This window comes from Panthera tigris, chromosome B2 (genome assembly GCF_018350195.1).
Source record: "Panthera tigris isolate Pti1 chromosome B2, P.tigris_Pti1_mat1.1, whole genome shotgun sequence".
Taxonomy (NCBI): domain Eukaryota; kingdom Metazoa; phylum Chordata; class Mammalia; order Carnivora; family Felidae; genus Panthera; species Panthera tigris.
In genome coordinates this window covers 17,125,896-17,149,675 of record NC_056664.1, presented here as the reverse complement: position 1 = coordinate 17,149,675, position 23,780 = coordinate 17,125,896, and the positions used below count along the sequence as shown (strand labels likewise).

The 23,780-nt window shown below is 47.3% G+C and overlaps 1 protein-coding gene and 1 long non-coding RNA gene across 6 annotated transcripts in view; one reads left to right on the top strand and one right to left on the bottom strand.

The window, feature by feature from the left end:
* TMEM170B (transmembrane protein 170B) overlaps positions 1 to 23,780 on the top strand; it is an 81,075-nt gene that overhangs the window by 40,308 nt on the left and 16,987 nt on the right. The window contains exons 1-2 of one of the 5 annotated variants that reach the window (XM_042985721.1): positions 17,126 to 17,468; positions 21,084 to 21,160. The exons of 3 other annotated variants lie outside the window; for them this stretch is intronic. The gene's annotated coding sequence lies outside the window, so the exon portion shown is untranslated. Of the gene's footprint in view, positions 1 to 7,855; positions 8,507 to 17,125; positions 17,469 to 21,083; positions 21,161 to 23,780 lie in introns of those variants that run through there. One more of the 5 variants, XM_042985720.1, reaches the window with a different exon arrangement.
* LOC122238556 lies at positions 15,703 to 17,033 on the bottom strand. Its single transcript, XR_006217486.1, has 3 exons — positions 16,939 to 17,033; positions 15,997 to 16,141; positions 15,703 to 15,813 (listed from the first exon to the last, which is right to left on the bottom strand). It is a non-coding gene; the product is annotated as an uncharacterized LOC122238556 (long non-coding RNA).

Below are 23,780 nucleotides of genomic sequence, written 5' to 3'. Positions count from 1 at the left end.
GACTTTGGAAAGCTCTGTGCATGTTGACTGACTGGGAAGGGATCAGATCTGGGACTTCTCCCCAGTTCTGACCCCTTGTGCACATGAGGCCCCATCTCTCTATGCCAGTTTCTTCTGGAAACAGATCAGCTTCTGTTGTCTTCTCTTAAATGCAGGTTGAAATTTTCAAGGGGACAGCATCAGTATAGATCCATCATTCGCGGACTTTCACGGACCCAGATGACTTTGGAATCACGAATTTGACAATTGCCATATCATATCTGTTGTAGTTCCAAGCTTTAGTTCATCTTTAGATTTCTTATTTGGAGCTTGTTTAACTTGGGAGGCTTTTTGCAAGATGAATGAGAAGGGATGAAATTTTCAAATCTAGAGGCGCCTGGGTGGTTCAGGCAGTTAGGCGTCTGGCTCTTGAATTTGGCTCAGCTCATGATCTCGCAGTTCATGGAATCAAGCCCTGCATCGGGCTCTTCATGCTGACAGTGGGGAGCCTGCTTGGGATCTTCTCTCTCTGCCCCTCCTCTGCCCACCCATGTGCACGCTCTCTCAAAATAAAAAACAATTGTCGGGGCGCCTGGGTGGCTCAGTCGGTTGAGCGTCCAACTTCGGCTCAGGTCATGATCTCACGGTCCGTGGGTTCGAGCCCCGCGTCGGGCTCTGGGCTGACAGCTCAGAGTCTGGAGCCTGCTTCAGATTCTGTGTCTCCCTCTCTCTCTGACCCTCCCCAGTTCATGCTCTGTCTCTCTCTGTCTCAAAAATAAACATTAAAAAAAAAATAAATTAATTAAAAAAATAAAAAATAAATAAATAAAAATAAAAAACATTTGTCAAAAAAGAAATTTTCAAACCTGAAGTATAACATTTTTTTACAAGTATTTGGAGGAAATACGTAAACCCTTATTATTAATAAGATAATCTTTGAAAAAATATTTTTGATGTTTATTTACTAACTTTTGAGAGAGAGAGAGAGCATAAGTGGGGGAGGGCCAGGGAGAGGGAGACACAGAATCCGAAGCAGGCTCCAGACTCTGAGCTGTCAGCACAGAGCCCAGTGTGGGACCCGAACTCATGAACCTCAAGATCATGACCTGAGCTGAAGTCAGATGCTCAACCGACTGAGCCACCCAGGTGCCCCTAGGGTAAGCTTTATAATAATGTTGTTATTCAACTTTTACTCAGAAACCATTTTTCACACCTATGATCTCACTTTATCCTCATAATTTGCTCTTATTTGAGGAAAAGATAAAATGCTTTAATTTTTTTAAATGTCTTCTTCTTCTTCTTATTTTTTTTTTTTTAAGTCAAAGCCATTTACCTGAATAAACACAGGTATTTTATGGGCAGCTCTTTGGACAAATGCTGATAAGAGCAGACTGGGAATGGCCACAGCATCCTCATTGCCTGGAGTCAGGTAATCCTCAGAGGCCCAAAGAGATCCCCTTGAAAACTGATTACTTCTTGGATAACCCACAACTAGCTCATTCTTCTTCCACAATGCTTTGGCTTAAGACATTTTAAGAAAGGATGCAGAAGGCCCATATGTGTTCACTCGAGACCTTATTGGGGAGTTAACCTGTTCTCTTCCATCAGAAATATCTCCCTTGCGATGAATGTGTTTAGTCCTAAGACTCACACACGAGTGTTGATAGAATGCTCATGTCAGTAGACGTGCCGCCATCTTTAACTAAGGCTTTCCCAAGAGTTAGCTCAACCAAGCAGGCCATGACTTTCATAAATAAAGTGGCGTGATTGTCAAAGATTCTTGATTCACCTTAACGGGTTCATTGCACGCCACAAATTACCTGGACTGGGAAAGTTGCCACGTCAAAGCAAAACATTGAGTCTGCCTAGACATTTTGCGTTCAAAAGAGACACAAAGACAAAGGTGTAGTTTGGGTATCATAGGGATGGGAAGTAGGGACATCCGTGCTCCAGGGACATCCTTAGATCAGGGCCTGCAGGATGTCAGCAGCGGGCTCGTTGGCTCTGATAGGAAGAGTCGACAGCACGAATCAGGATTAAGTGAAAACATATCCACCCGTGACATCAGGAATCCGTTTGTGGCATTTGAAACTGCGTTGGGAAAATTATGAAAAGCTCGAACCAAAATTTAGATTACAACAGTGCCCATAAATAAAGATAGGCTCAACATTCTGTCAGCTCCTTCACATGGGAGGAAACAAGAGGCAGAGATCATAAATCAGTGAATAAGTCCCAAGGAATTTTTGCCCGACATTGAAATTTGCACCACTTTACAAATATTTTATCTCTTAAAGCGTTTCTTTCTCAAATGTACATCAACTGTCTTCACTCGCCGCCGTCTCTGGAGGGGGGAGCAGAAGTGGTCCAGTGTCAAAGGATTTCTTTACATGCAGAATACAGAATTGAGATGGATCAAGAAGATAAGATTTTTTTGGCAAAAGAATAGCCCCCAAAAGTTTACAAAATAAGCCCTTGAAATAGGTTTTTGTCATGGGGGCGCCTGGATGGCTCAGTTGGTTAAGCGTCTAACTCTTGATTTCAGCTCAGGTCACGATCTCACGGCTCATGAGTTCGAGGAGCCCCGTGTCAGGCTCTGCACTGAGTGTGGAGCCTGCTTGGGATTCTCTCTCTCCTTCTCTCTCTGCCCGCTCCCCTGCTCTCATGGGCATGCATTCTCTCCCCCCCGCCTCAAAATAAATAAAATAAACTTAGAAAAAAGAGAAAGAAACGGGTTCTGTCATAGGATCAGGGCTTTCTCCATATGCTGAAATGAGAACGATCAAGCTAGAAATAACTAAGAATTTTTTTCTTAACTATCCATTTAGTGTCTTTATTAGTAGAAAATATCCGATGTCCACTTCAGAAATACATCAGATCATTTGGGAAGGTTCCAGTTTTTGGATGTGCACCTCAAAAAGAGTTCTGTAGTTATCTTGGCTGTGGATAATTCAGCCTGGACTTCTTTTGTCCAAAGCTACCAATAACTTGGGCTTTTAAAAAATATTTATTTATTTATTTATTTATTTATTTATTTATTTATTTATTTTATATGTAATTTATTGTCAAATTGGTTTCCATACAACACCCAGTGCTCATCTCAACAGGTGCCCTCCTCAATACCCATCACCCATTTTCCCCTTTCCCCCACCTCCCCTCCATCAACCCTCAGTTTGTCTTCAGTATATTTAAGAGTCTCTTGTGGTTTGCCCCCCTCCCTCTCTGTAACTTTTTTCCCCCCCTTCCCCTCCCCCCTTCTGGTCGTCTCTTATAACTTGGGCTTTTCATACAGTAAAACTTTGGTGAAATAAGGCCCAATTCCCAGTCTTGCAGTTTTTTGAGCCACAAGGAAACATGGGTTTCACGTAAATATAAATAGCATTTATTAAGTGTGTTCCAAACATCGCTAATTGGGAGAGGCTCTTGAGAAAAAGAATTCCCTGGACAAGTAAGTGATAAAACTTTGCCTCTGTATTCCTGACTTGGAGAGTCACAACTCACACAAGCATATTAAATAAGGACTTTGCAAAGCTCTAAGAACCCTATTTGGCTTTGCCTCGTTGCCGTGAATGTTCTGAAACGTGTCTAGGGCAATAAGAAGAAATCTCACTAGCTGATTCTGTGGTCTTCTGGAAAGCACTTCCAAACATTTTTAAATTTCTACCTGGTGGGGGGCACCTGGGTGGCTCTGTAGGTTAAGCATCCGACTTGGGCTCAGGTCATGATCTCGAGGGGTGTGGGTTCCAGCCCCCGGTCGGGGCTCCATGCTGACGGTGTGGAGCCTGCATGGGATTCTCTGCCCTTCGTGGGATTCTCCCTCTGTCTCTGCCCCTCGCTCACTCACGCATCTGCTCTCAAAAATAAAAATAGAACTTAAATAAAAAAGTTTTTTTTTACCTGCTGTGCTCATCCCAAAGATGTCTGCCTCAATCACACTAAATATGAAGTAGAGTTTTAATATCTGAGTCTTAACCTAAGTTTTTGATCCCCACCACCCCGTGCCGCTCCTTGCTGGCTTCCGATATATGCTGACCTTCCGATTCCTGGTCCTCCTCCCGGTCTCTGGCCGTGGGTACCTTCTGGGCCTTATTACGATGTCACGTTTGCCAGATGTATGTCAGGCACTTCCTAACTTGTATGTCCTTCTGGGGCTTCCCTGTCCCCAGTCCCCTGGCTGGCATTTACTCTCCGTGACCTACTCATATTCAATGGGACCTTCATGTAAAATTCAAGGTTGCATCTGGCAAATGTCAAGTGAGGGGGACAGGCTAAATGTCACAGCGTTGCCAGGGGCTGGGAAGGTCAGGGGCGGCTTCGCGAGGAGGAAAAGGATGCACACGGATAGTGCAGGGGGAAGAAGAGTGGAAACCCAGGTGGCGATCGGGACGTGCAAGAGAGTTGCAGACAGGTGCGGGGGAAGCAGGAGGCAGCAGAAGGTAGGGCTGGGAGGCTAGTGGACACCACACGGAAGAGCCCTGAACTGGGCCCATGAACTTGAATTGTATCCTCTAGGCAGAGGGAGCCACGGAAACGTTCTGAGAACGGCTGTAAAAGCCCATCTGCAATGACAGGGGAGGAGAGGGCTGAGGAGAGGGGTGGGGTCCTGGCACCTTCCCATCCTTCCTGTGTCTGCTTCTAGCTACTGGACGACAAAAGCGAGGGCTTTGGGTCTGAACCCTCCACCGCGTCCCTCCTAGTTTGGCCACTTAGCGTATGATCTTGGGAAAATGACTTCATATCTTTGCCACTTAGCATATGATCTTGGGAAAATGACTTTGTATCTTTGTCACTTAGCGTATGGTCTTGGGAAAATGACTTCCTATCTCAGAACCTCAGTTTCCGCACATGTGAAACGATTTCAAGCTACCTCGTCGGGGACTAGTTCTTGTCCGGGGGACAAGTTCAGGCCTCGAAAAGGGACTGTGCTCTGGGAATAAACCACGGCTACAGATGTAGCTGGGAAAGCTGTGCACCTGGCCAGCGTCCGCAGCTTGCACAGCCCCGTTTTCCAGAGACATCGATGGGCTGTGCGGGCCCATGGGACCCCCTGAGCCCGCACGGCCCTAAGGGCCCACGGCAGAGATAATCCTGCTGCTGGGGTATTTTTTCCTCTTGAGTTGCTGTGTTAGTGCGGTTGCCCAGGAGCCCCTCCACTCTGCGCTTTCTACATTAGCAGGAGAGGCAGCCTGAACTGTCCTTAAGAGAAAAGCGGCCACCTGGGCTGGCTCTGGGGAATGACTTCTTCAAACCCAATCTGCCCAATTACCTCCCATGCAAAGGAGACAGTCAGACGGAGGTGAAACCAATTGACCCCGACCTGACAGTTTTTGCCGAGAACTGGAAAACTGAAATCCCCTCGTGGCTTTTCCCTTCCTTTTTTCTGAAGTTCGTTAGCCGGGGGAGGGACTGCCGGATGGGAATTGTCTGTAATAGCTCTCACCCGGACACAACTTGGGGCCCAAGGTGTTGCAAATAAGTAAAAGTAGGCTCTCGTCTGTGAGGGTTTATTTTAAACAAAAGACACTTCGTAAGTAGTTATTAGCAGCCAGCATTTTACGTTCCTTCTGTCCTTATCCTGTCTCTCCACCCATCGGGATTTTTCTAAAATTGGTTTTAACCCCTCACCCCAGACTCTCACTTTCTGGAACTAAAGGCCTCATCTTACTCTCTCCTCATGTGTAGCTTCTTTATCAAGTCCCTGTGGTCCCTTTATCAAGTTCTTTGGTCCCTTGTTCCCGCTCCTGTGTGTCTGACACCCTCCAAGCACGGCACCCAACACTGTAGCCTATGGGGTGAGGGGAGCTGTGCCCGGACTTGGTCTTGAGGCACTTGAGTAGGCTCTGAGTTATAGGGGAAAAGCCAACGGAGAAGGAGGGAAAGATAAGAGAGACAGAGCCGGGGATGGAGGGAGGGAGAGTGAGGGAGGGAGAGAGTGTAGCCCATAGGCTACAGTGTTGGGTGCCGTGCTGGGAGGGTGTCAGACACACAGGAGCAGGAACAAGGGACCAAAGAACTTGATAAAGGGACCAAAGGGACTTGATAAAGAAGGGAGGGAGAGAGAAAGAAAGGGAGAGAGAGAGGAAGGGAGGCAGAGAGAGAAATGGAGGAGAGAGAGGGAGAGAGAAGGAGAGAGAGAGGAGAGAGGAAGAGAGATTGAGAGAAAGGAGAGGCAGAGAAGGAGGGAAAGAGAAGGAGAGGGGGAGGGAAGGAGGGAGAGAGACAGAAGGAAAGAGAGAGAGGGAGGGAGAGGAAAGGAGGAGAGAGAAGGAGAGAGAGAGAGAGAAGGGAGGGAGAGAGAGACAAAAGGAGGGAGGGAGAGGGATTGTTGGGGCAAAGTCTCAAAGGAAAGCAGGAAAGAGAGGAGATAGCCTTTAGAAGGTCGCACATGGTGGGAGAGGGAGAAAGCATTGGCCTTATAAGGTGTCTCTTGCAATGATATGGAAGAAAGGGATAGAAGACTGTGTGTGTCTGCAGGCGAGTAGGTACTGTTGATACAATATCTGTATCACCTTATTAGGAAATCACCAGACACACCCTCCTAGTGGAGAATGGCAATCTCTTTGCCTTTAAGAAGGAAGAGCCTTGGAGCTTGGGTTGGGTCTTGCTTAGTTCAGTGATCTCTCTGGGGGCCCCTGATATGCCTGTTGACTGTGCATTTTCTGGTCTTGTGGGGCCTGGGGTAACTTTCATAAAGAACATTTCAAGTCAACACTTTCATTCTTGTGTGCCCCCAGAAGCCCAAATCCCGCTAAAATTTTACAGGCTGTATTTTGTCTCATCAACGTCCCTACTGATTAATTGCATTTATAATGAAATATCAGATCTTTCAAATGAACTCGATACCAGCGGGATTGTTAGAATATCTTCGTGGATTTACAAATAGGTATTTAGGGGCCTTCAAACGCTAGGCAAGAAGCAAACTGCACAGAGCTGGATCAATAAATAGTTTACGGAGCAAATCATTTGTTTTTAGTGTAAACTGGTAGAAAGTTCCTCAGGAATGGTCTCCGCGGTAGGTGCACAGAACATTTTTCTCTGTTTTATTACAAACACTAAACAGCTTAAAGCTGCACTAAGACCTTGGGGATCCATTAGAGACATATGTTATGAGCCGTAGATTTAGATAACAGTATCCTATCAATGGAAGTTTCTTGAATTTGACAACCGCTGTGGTTACCTAAGAGGGTAGCTTTGTTCTCGGGCCAACACTGGTGTCCTCGGGGGTAAAGGGACGTAATGCGTACAATCTGCCCTCAAGTAGTTTAGGAGAAAATATATGAGGATGGGGGGGTGGGGTCTGGCTTCATGGACTTCGGAGGATTCTTGCTGAACTTGGACAGTGCAGAGACACAGAAGCCCAAATGTCAAAGCCTAGTTGAGAAGAGAGTTCAGGAGAACCTGGACTTGAGTTTGGTCCAAGAGAACTTCTGTCAAATGGTCAGCAGTGGTTTACAGAAGGAATAATGTGAATTGAGTTGAATGACAAGAATGAGGTACTCTCTGCAATTAGCTTCTTTTACTCTGTACACCCTTTACTGCCAAGGCTGACCTTGACCAAACTTCAGTTAGGCTCCTCCGAGCCCTCTTTTCGACTAGGCCTCCAGATTGGCCCCCTTCCTGGATTTGGCCTTCCCAGCCCAGACTTAGCAAAGAATCCTGCGAGGTCATCTGGCAAGAGTGCCCTCATCTTGACATGTCCTCTGAGTAATATCGACCCACCCCTCCCCTCCGCCCTCCTTCCTTGGGTATAAATCCTCATGTGTCCTTGCCTTATTCAGGGTGGAGCCCAGTCTCGCTCTCCCTTCTGCAATAGTCTTGGGGAAAAAGAAAAGCTTTCATACCATTTTAACAAGCATCCGAATAATGTTCTCCTTAACAGCACACCTTGGGTCCCAGGTCTTATTTTTATGGAAATGCTGAGACAGCTCCCAGCTTGGATGGAAGTGCTTATGGATCTAACAGGGAGAGGGAGTGTTCCACGGGAAGACAGGCGTGCAAACAAGTAAATGGCAAGTTAAGAGCTGTAACGGTGGTTGGAATCAGCTGCTGTGGGAATCCAGAAGACAGGAGCATTTACCCTGAGCAGGTAAACTGAGCTGTGTACTAAAGAAGGGGCAGAATTTTGCCAAGTAGAGACACAGAGGCAAGAATATTCGAGGAGGAGAACTTTGAATGGGGTTCTTCCATGTCTTGGCTCAAGCAAGTAATTCCACTGGTAGGGACTCCAGGTACTATTTGGGGGTCCCCCTCAAATCACTCAATGGGGCGCTCAGCTGCTATGTCTACCCTCGGGGGGTCAGGTGCACGGGCATCTGGAGACCCTGCCCCAAGGGAAATGCTCATTTCCACAGCCCGCATGCAACAGCGCCCTGCCCTTGCTGTTATAAAGGGATTTACTAAAAAGGAACTTTGGCCCTGTGGTTTTAAAGGTCAAAGGAATGTTTCTCTCTTCCTTTAAAAATAAAATCTTTCTTTTGGTTCTTCTGGAAGTTACGGAGAAGACCGAAGGGGGTGAAGCAGGGAAGAAAGAAGGACAAGAGACATTTGGCACTGGAAAATGACTGGAAAATGACTCCCTGCGTATGGAAAATGTTTTAGTAGTTTCTCTGAGGCAGGACTTGAAGCAAAGAAATCATGCAGAAAAGCACATGGAAAATCAAGCAAAATATTTTTAGCTAGTTGACCTTTTTTGTAAGAGTAGTATCTCCTTTATAAGGAAAAATTACCCGAAGAATGTTCTGGTACTAATAGTTGGAAGGGAGGCCAGAGTGGGAATAAGCCAGAGGTAAAAATAACCAAGTTCATGGTACACGTTTGTGGGGCCTGGGGGCGCAGCACCCCATCTTTCTGAACTGGGTGATACTGGGGCTCTGTTCTTGCATCTGGTGTCACTGCCTCCCTGGCCCTGCTGGGACGTGTCTCAGAAGCACGGCTCCGTTCTCAAATGTTCCCTTCCAGCTCCCTCCCTCCCTCCCTCCCTCCCTTCCTCTACTCATTTTTCTTTACTGTGTTCAGGAAAGGGCAGCACCTGGGAGGTGGTCTTGAGAACACAGTCGTGAGAGTCACAATGGCCTGAACTTGAGTCCAGGCTCCGCCTACTCTATGAGTGACCTTGGGTAAGTTACTTAACCTCTCCGGGCTTCCGTTTCCTCATCTGCAGGCTGGGAAGGATGGTAGTACCCACCTCACAGGGTGGCTGGGGATGGTTAAAGCAGAGAACAGTACGAGGGAATTCTCAGGACAGAGAGGGGAGCTCTGTAGAAACCAGACTGACCGGCCGCTCGAGGGGAGAGGAGTAGGAGATAAGCCAGCTGCTGGGGACGCCCCATCCGGCTCTCATTTGCCTTTCGTGCTTTCTGGGTTCATGCCAGCACGCCCTGGCTTTACTCTCTTGTACCTGGGTGGATTGCTCTGACAGAATAAACTCTGAGCTAATCCCACTCTGGGTTCGGCCACATTCTCTGCTAACAGGTTCTTTCTCAAAATCCGCCACTGGCCCTGGAACAAAGCCAACGCCAAGTGAAATTATGACGCATATGGGGCTTGGCTCTGCTCTTGTTTTGTTTTTGCTCCTCTCTACCTCCTCTTTCTGCAGGTTTCTCCACGTCTTCCCTGTCCCCAGTACCCAGGGGTCTTGCTGTCTAGACGCCTTTACTGAAGCACCCTGTCCAGTTCCGTCTTCTTCCTTGTTTTCCAGAATGGCTTTTCCAGGCAGCCTGCCCCTGCTGTCATTTCCTGGGACAAGAGATCCACAGGTGACCAATCCACGCAGGTGACCGCATGAACGGCCTCCTTTTCCTGGGGCCTGTCTTCTCATTTGGATGTGGAAGGCACACCTCTTCCAGGGAAATGGTAGGCGCACATTTCCGGCACACCCCCAGTTGTACCCATCACGTAGGAATTCCTTTCTCCCTTGCAGTTAGGTTGGCTCCAGCCACACCAGGGTGGCGACTCTCAAGAGACCCGCAGCCGCATAGAGGGCCGCAGGGCCGAAAGCCAGACAGGTCACAAAGCAGAGGTGGGAGTGTGGACAGGCCATCCTGAGACAGTGATCTGGTTGTACCGGGGGTTTTCTGAGTCCAACTTTGCTGCTTGGAACAATTCTTGGAATGGATACAAAGTCTTTTCCTCTTCTCGGAAAGTCTCGTTCAACTCACCAGGGCAGCTGGAAAGGAGTGACCCTCCAGGGTTTGCATGCTGGGATTTCAAGGGCTCTGAGGGGTCTAGATATTCCGTGTATATTAACATTCTTTCCTCTTGAGTAGGTAGGGATTTCCAAGACCTTCTTTTCCCCAAACCTGCCAAGACCCAGCCTCACCTCTAATGGCCCTCCTCTCACTCAGCCTTGACCTTGGCCCATCCAAGGGGGCCCCCTCAGCCCCCCTCACCTGCCTGCTTTCTTTGCTTGTCCTTTCCTCCTTCCTCTCCCCTCTTTTAAGGAACGACCTTTTCCTCTGCCTTTTGAAGGCCAAAGCCTTAGTCTCTGACCTTGACATTGAGTCCTCCTGCAAACCCCACTGACTTGATTCTATTATCTGTGCCTTTTCCTTTTTTGTCTTCTGATGCTGTCCCTACAGATGACTACGAATAGTCTCACATGTGTGCAGTCTTCTCGAAGGGGAAAAACCTATGCCCCTTCCTCCTTTGAGAGGCTGCAAGCCTCCCTCTCCCTGCCGACGACAAAGGGCTTAGAGGTGGCATTTGCACCACAGCCCGCTCTTGCTGAGCTCACATCCCTCTCCCGCCTCCACAGGCCTCTAGGATGCTGAGCCCAAAACGCTCTGGGTCACTGTCCTTATCCTCATCTCATCCCTGCTACGCTGTCGTATCCCCTTCCTGAAACTTTCTCTTTCCCCATTACAGTGGTGCTTCTCCACTGTGATTTTTTTCTCTAGCTCTCGAGATCATTCTGTTTTCTCTACTGTGTTCTCTTCTCTCTTCCTCCTTCTCAATGTACAGCGTCTGTCCTGGCATACATTCTGTTTTCTTTCTGTATACTCTTTTTTTCCCCTCCCCACCGTCTGTCCATGACATCTAGATGGGCACGTTAAAGCCTTACTTCTTCTCTTCCTCTCGTCTGGTCAACAGGTGTTTATTAAGCATCTTCTGTGGGCCAGTCACTGTACCGGGACATCGAAAGAGCAATTACGGTGACACGTGGCAAGGGCAGTGAGAGGTACAGGGCATCTCGGTACAGAGCTCCTGGGAGGGCCATCCAAATCACCACGGGGCTGGGGAAGATGAGGTAAGGCCTTCCCTAAGGAAGCAGCCTCGAGGGGAAGCTCTGGACAAGCTGGAGAACCGAAGGGTGGGGACAGTGTTCGGGGCAGAGTCTGCAGGACCCATGGGATGGAGCCTCAGGCATTTCTGCCGGCTCTTCACCTCTGCTCCGTTCTTGTCTGCTCACATCTCCGCCTGATGAGATGTCCCCTTGTGACAGACACTTCAGGCAGGAGGGGTTCCCGCCCCTTCCGTGCTGATCTCAGGAAAAGTCCCATCAGTATCTTTCTCCCAAGCTTCCATAACGTCGTAGCTGACTGCTCTCGTTGGCCCACCCTTCACGTGGGCTCCCCCTCTGCAACATCTGTCCTGTCCTTCCCCAACTGCCGTTCGCCTGGAAGAGTCCCCTGTTCTTCTAGCCCTTTCTTCTGCGCCGAGGCCTCCAGTCTCTTTCTCACTCAATGACCCCACATACTTCTGTTGACAGATACTTCCCCGAAATTCGTTGTTAGTCATTTCACCCGCTTCCTCAAAAACTGTCAGATCACCATAAAATAACTTACCTGACTCTGACGTCATGCGCTTTCGCCATCTGACTCAATGGAATATTTCAGCTTTCTCACCGTTCATGTCCAGTGTGGGGCCCGGGCAAGGCCGTGTGGGTGTCGCGACGGGACTAGGCGTGCACTCTGCTTTTCCCCTCCAGGATTTGCACAAACAGTCCCCCTGTCTGCAATACCCTCCTTTTCAATGAACTTTTTAAGAATACGTGTATTACAAATATGAATGTTGACAGAGTTCATCTATGTTGTGGCAGGTGTCAGAATTTCCCTCCTGTATAAAACCGAATGATATTGCATCGTTTGTACAGACCGCGTTTTGTTTACCCATGCATTCACTGAGAGACCCTTGGGTTGTTTCCACCTTTTGGCTATTGTGAATAGTGCCGCCATGAACACGGGTGTGCAAACATCTGTTCTCGTCCCTGCTCTCAATTCTTTTTGGTATATACCCAGAAGTGGAGCTGCTGACTCATAGGATAATTCTATTTTGAATTTTTTTGAGGTGCTGCCATATTGCTCTTCAAGTAACTGTATCATTTTACATTCCTAACAAAGGTGCACTGGGATTCCAATGTCTCCACATCCTGGTCAACATTTGTTATTTTCTTTCTTTTTATAAAAAAATTCTTAATGTCTATTTTTAAGAGAGAGAGAAAGAGAGAGAGAGAGAGATTGAGCACGAGCAGGGGAGGGGCAGGGACACAATCTGAAGCAGGCTCCAGGCTCCGAGCTGTCAACACAGAGCCCGATGCGTAGCTTGAACTCACGAATCGTAAGAACGTGACCTGAGCCGAAGTTGGACGCTTAACAGACTGAGCCACCCAAGCACCCCTCTTTCTCTTTTTTTAAATAGTAGCCATCCTAATGGGTATGAAGTAGTTCCACAGTCTCCTTTTGAAACCCTTTTGGATATTTTGAAATATCCTCTTAATATTAGTAGATTATTTTCGTATCTTTATTACTTAATGTTAAAAACAAGACATACCCATTAGAACAAATTCAAAGAGGGGCACCTGGGTGGCTCAGTCGGTTAAGCATCTGACTTTTGGTTTCGGCTCAGGTCATGATCTCACGGTTTGTGGGTTCCAGCCCTGGATCAGGCTCTGTGCTGTCAATGTAGAGCCTGCTTGGGATTCTCTCTCTCTCTCTCTCTCTCTCTGGCCCTCTCTTACTTGTATGGTATCTCTCTCCCAAAATAAATAAACTTTAAAAAAAACATATTCAAAGATTCCCTTAAAAAAAAACCAAAACCAAAATCAAAACACACACACACACACACACACACACACACACACACACACACACCAGAAAAACAAAACAAAACAAAAACCCTGTCAGGCATTGGAGTTGCTATAATATTCCTTTGGCTGCTCTTCTCCAAACCTTTCTCTAGTCCCAAACTTCTTTGACATCTTGCTTCTGTCTTCCCCACCAGCTGCACCCCTGCATGTGGGAATGATGTTGGCAGGCACACACCTGCTCAGTTGTTTACAGTGTGTCCATTCCCACTGGTTATTGCCTGTGCCTTACTGGTCACTTGATATTTAGAATATCAGTCTTTGCCTGGGAGTCCTTTCTCCTGGATATCTCAAGCTCACGATGAAGTCAGAGAACAGGCTCTGGGGCAGCAGCCATGAGCCAGGGGAAGCAGCTACCCTGAAGGACTTCTCATTTGGCTCACTCAGTAAGAATCCCTTTAAGACCCTGCCCTGTGGGTCCCAGATGAAATGAAGTCTTTCTCCCCCATCTCTTCCTACTTCCTGCTGCCAATGGAAGTCTTGTCTTCTTCTTCTTTGTGCTCCCACAACACTTTATTTGGGTCTGTAATAACGTATGATTATTCATAAACATGCTGTTCTTTATTAGTTATTTGTATATATCTATCCTCATCACTGGAACTGTTGGGTTTTTTGCTGCCTTTAGCGAGGGCCAAACTGTGCATGTAATGAACATAAGATAAACGTTACCTGCTTCGGGGCTATGGCTGTGGAAGGCACCGGTGATTTCATCACCGCACTCGTTTGAACACGCGTGCAGTATTGAACTTCTCCAGGTTTGCCCGTGTGAGTTCCAGCGGCAATAGCCAGACCGCTAGTGATGTGTGTTTCCAGTGCTGACTGGAACCCTGGATCTGGACTGTGGCTTAGAAATGACACCGAGGGTTGCTTCCTGGGGTCTCTCTGCCACCGAAGTCACTTCCCAGGACAGACTTTCTGCACCCCCAGGGTGGGGGGAGGCAAGAAGCTGTTATGTCAAGACAGAAAATGGCGATGGGGAATCTGGTTTCTCTTCTGAGATCATTCTCATCAAGACCCATTCTCAAGCCTTCACTCAGGTTGACGCACAGGCATCTGGCTGGAATCCAAAGGCTGGAGGTTGCCATGCGTGATGGCTCACCCACAGTGCCATGTAGCTTGTTCATGGCTGGACTTTGAAGTCTTAAACTCTGGCTACCCGATCCAGGCAGGGAGTTGTCTAAGAGACGTAAAGGTAAGGGACACTCCAGGGCCTACCCTGGAGGGCTGGGTCAGAGCTCATACCAACTAATCAAGAGTGCAGAGCATGAAGTGACAAAGAAAAGGAACAGAATAATCAGGAATTTGTCCTCATGAACGGAGGCAGTGGCCAAATGACTTGTACTGTATCGTGGTAGGACAGTGCCATGGAACGTGTAGGACACCGTCCGAGGTTGGGCAGACTGTCCACGTAAGTATGCGGAAGCTGTCTGCGCTAGATAGTTGATGGCACATCGGGACGGTCACCCAGTCGTGGGGGACTGGGGTTGAGGTGAGCTCAGCACTTTCTCACAGGGTAGCTCTAGTCTGAGTCCCTGACACTAAGCTTTTGGTTGCTGAGGCCTCCATTTCAAAGACGGTCATCTCGGATAAACACACTGCCCACCACACAACGAGATAAAGAACCAGGCCACCCTGCCCATGAATTCCCCGTTTAGAAAGCCCCGAGTGCCAAAGATAACGGACTGAGTGACCCTGCTTTTCCCTTCCCATGCTTTGATTTCTGCTCTTATTTTAAACTCGCCAATAAAGGGTGAACCCGAGAAACACTAGGCATCCCATTTTTGACCCCAATAAGGCATAACCCCAGTACTGGGCTTGCTCTTGCGCGCTCTCTCTCTCCCCCTCCCTCTCTCCCCACTCCATCCCCCCCGCCATGATCTCACTCCGTGGTCTTGGGCATGCTCTGTACCCTCTAGGACATGTGTGTCATAAACTTTTTTCTTTTCAAAGTTCCTCGACGGCCGTTGCTGAGGTGCGTCTTGTAATCGTAACAGGGACCACGAGAGCCAGTCCGGCCACAACACTGGCTCAGGTCAGGGCCGTGTCCGTGGGGGCTGCCCCAGCAGCGTGGGTCCAGGTGAGGGCTGCGGGCACACCTAGCGGACGGTGTCGCCACGGAGAGGCCGAGGCTGACCCTCGACAGTAGCCTCCAGAGAGCTTCCGTCTGCAGCGAGGAATGTAAGCCCTGAGAAAAGCAAGGTGACCAGGACGACTTAGGCCAGCCAGGACAGCGAGAAAGAGCGGGAAAGGGGAAATGGGAAGGGAGAAAACGGGTGGCTCAGAATCCGAGCTGCGTTGCTTCATGTGATAGGTGTCAGGGTTAGAAAATGGCTCAGAGCAGGAGGGTGTCTGAGCGTTTTCGCCTATTACACTCCCTAGACCTTGCCTTTTAAAATCTTACCATGCCTATTTAAAAGGTTCTGTGGAAGAATAAAGTAGCATAAAGACCCACTCTGCCTCTAAGCTTACAGCAATTTTTATCAGCTTCCAGAAGCTTCCTTTTTGAATAATCTCTTAATCACCTTTATTTTAGGAATTGGGAATAGGTAACATAACTACAAAGGACTCATCCAAAGCCACAGATAGGACTCGGACACACACAACCCTATCCACCCCCCCCCGCCCCCCCCGCCCCAGCCTCCAGCCTCCAGCGCTCCAGGGCAGAACCTTCAAGGTCGGGTCTCATTTGGAGCTTTCCCGTCAAGAATCAACTCCTGTTCTTGGCCTGGCTGCCCTGAGGGCGGGGTGCAGGAGCCCTGGGAAAGGAAAAAAAAAAAAAAAACAGATCCTAACACCACTTGTTTTGATTCTCCCAACACCCCCTCTCCCCCCGCAGCCGCTTTCTCCCACTGGAGTTTGGGCACTCACGGTTCCATTTGTTCTCATACAAAGGGAAAAATAGATCTGTTTTGAGTTCCCGGTGTACCTGACTCAGTTACCTGACATTGGGGTGTGTTGTTTTCTGCGATGCCTCCAGCTGTACACATTCCTTTCTGGGGTGAATGCTTTGTAGAGACATAAACAGCCAGCTAAGCTGCAGGGAATAAACCTGGAGCTGACTTTTCTTTCTTTGGAGTTACATTCCTGCAGAGATAAATATACAGAAAGACAGACAGATTATAAAGGAGGAAGGACGCCCTGTCAGCATGGGGGCTCCAGAGAGAACAAAAGGGTTATCGGTGCAGAGGCTGAAAATAGAATAGAAAGCTATCACGACTGGGGAAACACTGGAGGCCTTCCTGGGGAACCACCTGCAAAAAAAAAAAAAAAAAAAAAAATCTGAAAGTCCCAGGAAAACAAGACCTGGGTCAGCTCAAGTGAAAGCCAAACTTGAGAATCCATGGCCAGCTAGATAGCCAGAAAATGGAGAGGAGAGAAGTCATTGCCTTCGAGTTCTTCAAGTTTTGCTCTGAGCAGGGCGCGCTGGACCCGGGGCACAGGGTTTATTCAGAAAAATGCAGTGGGGCTGGGGCAAGTGAGGACTGGGGCAGGTCTTCGAAATGGGCCATGCTGACCATTCAAACAGAGATGGCAACAGAACTGCCAAGGCGTGCATGTCTCTAACACAATACGTGGCAGGTTGGTTTTACATTTAAGACTATAAAAGCTGCTGCTCACCCCCAGCCCCTTCAGTTTGTTTGTTTGTTTGTTTGTTTTTGGCAAGCTTGTTTTGGCAAGCTAGAATCCAGTGAACCGAATCAAGGCTGTCTTCAGCTCTGACTCCGTGCAATCTCTCTATTCCTTTGCAGCTCAAGCAGCTAGTGAAAACTGGGCTCCAGAAAGGTTATTTCTCCTCTGTGTCAGTGGGTGGTTAACCTTTGAGTCAACCAACTCTGCACCGACGTTCAGCGTCCTCCCCTCCCCCTCCCCCTTCCCTTTACCTTCCTTTAATTCGAGTACATTTTGTCCAGAGGCCACAAGCTGGTTTAAGATCCAGTGGGTCGCCTGCCCTCCAGAGACGGGTGCTCAGCTGAGTGTAGGGAGTTGGGTGAAACAAACCCAGGAAAGGGAGGTGCCCTTTTAAGAAACCTCAGCCTTCTGGTTAACATAATAATGAGGCCATTATGCCTCCTAGGGGGTCTCTGGGCTTGCCCTAGGGTTTCCGAACAGAAGCCTGCAGCTAGAGATTCAAGCCCTGTACCTCCTCATCAGTGTGCCAGGGCTGAATGCCAGGATGGGTGCCCATCCCAGGGAAAATGGCTTCAGTTTTAAACACCTGTCATCTAAGCTCTTCCCCCTGCCCTCGTAAAATCTGCCCGTTTGCTCTACAGACACCTCTTTTGTCAAATCTTAATTAGTGCCTGGGTGGCTGAGCCATCCATCCTCCAGAAAGTACCCCCCCCACCCCATCCCATACCAACCCCACCTTCCATGTATTTTCACACTGACCAGTCGTCTTCACCGGCGCCGGGTAAGTATCTGAAGCTATTGGATTTTGAAAGTGAGACGATGCCGTCATTCACTCTCATTCATTCATTCATTCACTCACTCATTCATTCATCCAGTTCATTCATTCACTCACTCATTCATTCGGTTCATTCATTCATTCACTCATTCACTCACTCACTCACTCATTCATTCACTCATTCACTCATTCATTCACTCATTCACTCATTCATTCATTCATTCACTCACTCATTCATTCATCCAGTTCATTCATTCACTCATTCATTCATTCAGTTCATTCATTCATTCACTCACTCAGTCATTCATTCAGTTCATTCATTCATGTATTCCTTCACTCATAATTAATTTTGAATGTCTAGTATGTGCCGGTCACTGGCCTGTGTACTTGAAATGCGTGGAAAAACAACAAAACTTGTTGCCGCGAAAGCTCACGTTATAAGGGAGGGAGGGGAGCGTGGGAGACAGATGGCTAACAATAAACCATAAAGACATTGGGTGGCACATTAGAAGTTACAGAAAGACAACAGAAGCAAAACTAGAGTAGGTAAAGGGGAATCTGGTGGGCAGAGAGAGTGGGGAAAGGAAAAATTTTTTAAATTTTTATTATTTTATTATTTTTAAAATTTAAATCCAAGGTAGTTAATACATAGTGTGATAATGATTTCAGGAGTAGAATTTAGTGATTCATCACATACATGTAACACCCCAGTGCTCATCCCAAGAAGCGTCCTCCTTAACACCCATCACCCACCCATTTAGCCCATCTCCCCACCCAACACTCCTCCAGCAACCCTCAGTTTGTTCTCTGTATTTAAGAGTCTCTTATGGTTTGTCTCCCTCTCTGTTTTTATCTTATTTTTGCTTCCCTTATGGTCATCTGTTTTGTATCTTAAATTCCACATATGAGTGAAATGGTATGATATTTGTCTCTCTCTGGCTGCTTGATTTCACTTAGCCTAATACACTCTAGTTCCATCCCTGTTGTTGGAAATGGCAAGATTTCATTCTGTTTGAGAGCCGAATAATAGTCCATTGTGTGTATATATATATATATATATATACTATATCTCCTTTATCTATTCACCTGTTGATGGACATTTGGGCTCAGGAAAAGAAAAATGTAGTAACATTTTCAAGTGCAACTTGAACTCAACTTGTAAAACAAATGACAAATGCGCATTGATGTTCCCTGTCATGAAGAATGGGGGTCTGGCCAATAAACAAGTACACATACACTGAACACGGGCAGTGGTACACATATCACTGTCTGCAGAATCAAATTTTATATTCTGCAGATATTTATATTTATTTAGAAAACGATATTCAGAATACCATTTTATGATTATATACACACATATATGTATATGCATATACATATACATAATAACATGTGCTGTAATTTAATTTAAAAATGTACCATCGGGGCTCCTGGGTGGCTCTGTCGGCTAAGCGTCCGACTTCGGCCCTGGTCATGATCTCATAGTTTGTGAGTTTGAGCCCCGCGTCGGGCTCTGTGCTGATGGCTCACAGCCTGGAGCCTGCTTCGGATTCTGTGTCTCCCTCTCTCTCTGTTGCTCCCCTGCTCATCCTCTGTCTCTCTCTGTCTCTCAAAAATAAATAAACTTAATTAAAAAAATTTTTTTTTACATGTACCATCAAGGTGCTTTGATACCTCTTTCAAATCAGGTAGATATATATTCCCATATATATGAAATTTCTAGTTGCCCAAATTGTCTTTTTGTTTCTTCTGGAAGAACTTGCTAACACGATCAGCTCACATCTCTTGGTAACATGAACAGCAGAGGCAACTTGCTGCCTTTGACCCTGTTCTGCTGATCAAGCTTGAAGCAACTTCATGCTGGCCTTCAGCCCAAGGTGGCTTTTGGGGGCAAAGGTAACTTCAGGCAACAGGGAGTGGGTGGGGGGGAGGGGAAGAAGGGGAGAGGCTGGCCCAGCAACAGGAGACTCGTGCTCCCAGTAAAGGAGGATGGAACAGGGGAGCAGGGCGATTGGCCACACATCTCCTTGTACACTTCATTCAGCTCTGCACCCCAAGTCAGAACCCCACTTTCTGGTTTCTTTGAAAGTATTTAGTGCACAAATAAGCAGATCGGAGATAAGGAATGTCCAGTCATTGTTCAAGGATTTTCTGGAATTTGAAGCATTGTGACTTTTGTTGTTTAGAAAGGCTTTGGTTGCCTGTTTATCATCCAGCGCAGGCTCATGAATAACTTCCTGGGGGACTGGCCCACATTCTTGGTCCTGTTGGCGTCTCTTGCCCAGCAAGGCTCACTCGGGGCGTCTTCCCAACATCCTGTCTGAGAACGACCTTCTTTTCTCCACTTACTAAGCTCCGAGTCCTTATTGAAATGACCTCCCGCGCAGGAAGGCCCACTGTGGCGCCTGGCAGGAGAAAACAGTTCTGGTTTCTAGGAAGTTACACACACACACACACACACACACACACACGCAAAGTCTCGTTCAGAAAAGGCAAAATGTTTCTGTTCCTCTACAGGGTTGATACGGAAAACTAGCAGACATTCCAGCAACGTCCAGAACAGAAGGTAAAGACAGGTGCAGGGTACACAGCTGGAAGTCAGAGAACACAACAAGCTTCGTGTCCACAGGCACAGCTGCCTTAGTGGCCCCGCCATGCGGATGTGGGCGCTTAAACAAAGCCAAGGGCATACGAATGTGTCTCGTGGGTATGCTCAGGCTTGAAAACTACTCAGTGGAAAGCTGGCAAAGTGTAAGCATTTCAGAGAAAGATAACCACGGAACCTATCTTAGCATCTAGGTAGCATTTTGCTCTTGCCCAATATGTTCTAAAGCTGCCGGGCTTTTTTCACTTTCCCAAGTGGGATCAGTGAGGGTGAGGGGAGCCCCAAAGAGAGAGACGGGTTCTTTAAATTCATCCTAGGTCCTAAATGAGACCTTGCTAGAACACGACAAAAACTATTAGGACTCTGGTGACCAAAAAGTTGTGCCTTGCCCTTGGTCAACTGTTGGGTCATCCGTTGGTTGTGATGCAGAACTATGATGCCCACTTCAGATGTTCAGTGTGCCTCATCCACTCTCCGGGCTGGTGATGAGTGCTGGTGTCATGGGCAGGTGACCGGTGCCGGGGTCCAGGTTCCGCTCTCAGACGGGACCCACACCTTCTGTTTTTACACTCTGCTGTCACCGTCTTGAAATTCTTTTTTTTTTTCATTCTTTAATTTTGTCATTTCTTTTTTATTTGAGAGAGAAAGAGAGATAGCATGCAAGTTGGGGCAAGGGGCACAAGGAGAGAGAAGGGAGAGAGAGAGAGAGAGAGAGAGAGAGAGAGAGAGAGAGAGAATCGTAAGCAGGCTCTATGCTCAGCACAGACTCTAACATAGGGCTCAATCCCAGGACCCTGGGATCATGACCTGAGCTGAAGTCAAGAGTTGGACGTCCAACCGACTGGGCCACCCAGTTGCCCCACCATCTTGAAATTCTTAATAATGTTGTCTTTGAACTTCTGTTTTGTAAATGAAGTCCAATCGGATGGCAGAGGATTCATGTGGGCTGAGTAGTTATATGCAATATGGATGCCCATTGGTTCTTGTTCTTACTGCCTATTTATTTGTGCCATTAGGGATTCCCCCATGATCATGGAATTTCACAGGATTCATGATGTGCCAGAGCCCAGGGAAGACTTGAAACAAATAGGAGGTAAGCATGCCTATGACTAAGTTGGGAGCAGGAAAGGAGGAGGGGCACCGACTGTTCTAAGTGAACACAGAACTTATTCAATGCAGGAAGAAGGCAGTGGTTTTCTAAGAAACACAAACGAGCACAGAACCATGTCATGTCCTTTCTTACTGTTGTTTCTTCCTCGTATTAGCCAACACTTGGGCTGATGATGAAGGCAGAGAAGGAATTGGAAAGACAGAGCAAATGATACTTGTTTTTCTTTTCAGTTCTTTCTTACTCACCAGTAAGCCAGAGGTCTGGACTGTTGGAGAAAATGTGTGTATGTCATGAAAAGAAATAGAGACAGTTGAGTTAGTTTTTTGTAGCATTTCCACTGTTTGGGGAAGAACAAAATGAACTACAAATTATGAATTATGTAATTCTGGTGATCCTGGATATGAGTTACACACTCTTACATTTGCATTTAAAACTGGCATCACACACATAAAGAAGAATGGTGAAATTCAGGCTAAAAATGAAAAGTTTTCATTTTTCTTTATTATGGTGACATAAACAAGTAATAAAAACACCATGGCAAGTTGAGAGATTGCAGAAAAGCTCTATATTACAGTACCTTAAACAACATTTTCCCCCCTTGCTTTTAAACAGTTTTCATTTTGGGGCATCTGAGTAGCTCAGTCTGTTAAGCCATAGTTCATGAGATCAAGCCCCATATTGGGCTCTGCACTGACAGCTTGGAGCCTGCTTGGGATTCTCTCTCTCTCTCTCTCTCTCTCTTTCTCTCTCTCTATTTCTTTTTCTCCCCCTCCCCCAATGTGCATTCTCTCTCTCTCTCTCTCTCTCTCTCTTAAAATAAATAAATAAACATTAATTTTTTTTTTTCATTTTGCTCTGGGCCCCACCAAGTAGGTAGCTGATGATAAATATAAAAGTTTGTAGAAACACCTAATGTGGTTGTTAGATTCAACCCTGATCATAGTGTTCACAGCACGTTTAGTTAGGATTTCATTTTAGGGATTGTCTTTGTTTAGATTCCCCCAGAAGGACACCCTGAGATAAAGATTTGAGTGGAAGTGATGTATTTGGAAGACGATCCCTGAAAACACCAATAGGGAAGTGTAGGAGGGTGGAAAGAAGGAGAGAGAGAGAGAGAGAGAGAGAGAGAGAGAGAGAGAAAGAGAGAATGGAGGCAATTAACTGTATGCTATCAAACTAGTTACCTTTGTGGGGAACTGGAATTCGATCCTGCTGGGAACCCCTGGAGACAGTGGTATCCCACAGTTACCCCAGATGAAGACCAAGGGAGCTGGGGTATTTGTCTTTCAACTTTCCATCTGTCCTTAGAGGAAGGCTATTCTTGGGACCATTAATTATATATAATTTCTGGCTTGTTCTGCTCATGGCTACCATCGCAGAGTATTGCAGGTATGGGAAGGGTACCAACAGCATCTACGCCATTCGTCAAGCAATAAAAGATCCTATACAGATCAGAGACACCTGTTAAAATGACTAGTGAGACCGGTGGAGAAAAAAAGACAAAAATAAAACAATGATGAATCTTTGCTCTGCCTGGATGAGGCTTCAGAAAAACACAATCATAAGAGTCCTTATAGAGAGGGGTCCTAGATGATGGCATTATATGTGTTTCTGTGAAGAATGAGATGAAACTTTCAGGACAGTAGAGAAATACAGTAGATCCTAATGGAGGTTGCGAGTTCATGTGTAGCTAGCACAGATTTGCTAAGGAGAGCCCGCAGTCCATCAGGAGGTCTGGAAAGAGAATCTTACCTTTGTGCCACTCACCAAAGGCCAGCGTCGGACCTTATGAGGAATTTAGTCTTTGATGATTTTGGCCTGGCTTGTGATTTCCCAATGCCCCAGGGGTCTGAGATATACTGCCCAGCCCCCCGAAAAATCCCACTGGGGCATTAATGACTGATACCGGCCCAACGTATGCCCAGCTCCAAGCTGATTTACTTTTGACCTTTCCCCCTGCTCCCAGAACTTAATTATGTTTGATTTCGCGGTGTTTTGAAAACTTCATTGTATTTTAATGGATTTCTCTTAATTTTATTTCTTCACTTACATGAGAAACTCATTCCTGGGCAAGTTCTCTGTCCTCTTTTCTTACTCTCACGGTGCTCAGCCTCGCTGGACACGGAATAGGGGAGCACTGATTTCTTGCTGATTAACCAACTCCCCCCGGGGCCACAGAGCACCACTGGAGGCAGCTGCCGACAGGGGGGGACGGTCCTGGTGGGTCCCCCACAAGCTTCTGAACTACAGGCCCAAACTAGGTCAGGACACACACTATCTGATGCTATGGGGGGTACCTGGGCTTCTGAGATGTATCCTGGAGCTGGGGGAATGCGGGAGGCATAGGGCCGCTCCCAGGAGGGGCCGAGATGCCTGCAGTGATGGGAGTTGAGGGGCTTGGCGTGGGCTGTCCAGGCATCACGGGACCTGGTACCTGACCTGGCCGGGGAGGATGAGTGGTGGCATCTGGTGATGCATCAGAGGGTAGGGAGGGGGCTGCTGATGGGACATCATGCCAGGGTGCCCTGCTCTTCCAAGTGGTGCCGGGCCAGGTCCTGCTGAGTGCCGGTGCCCCTGCTGAGGGTTCTGTCCGTTGGCTGCC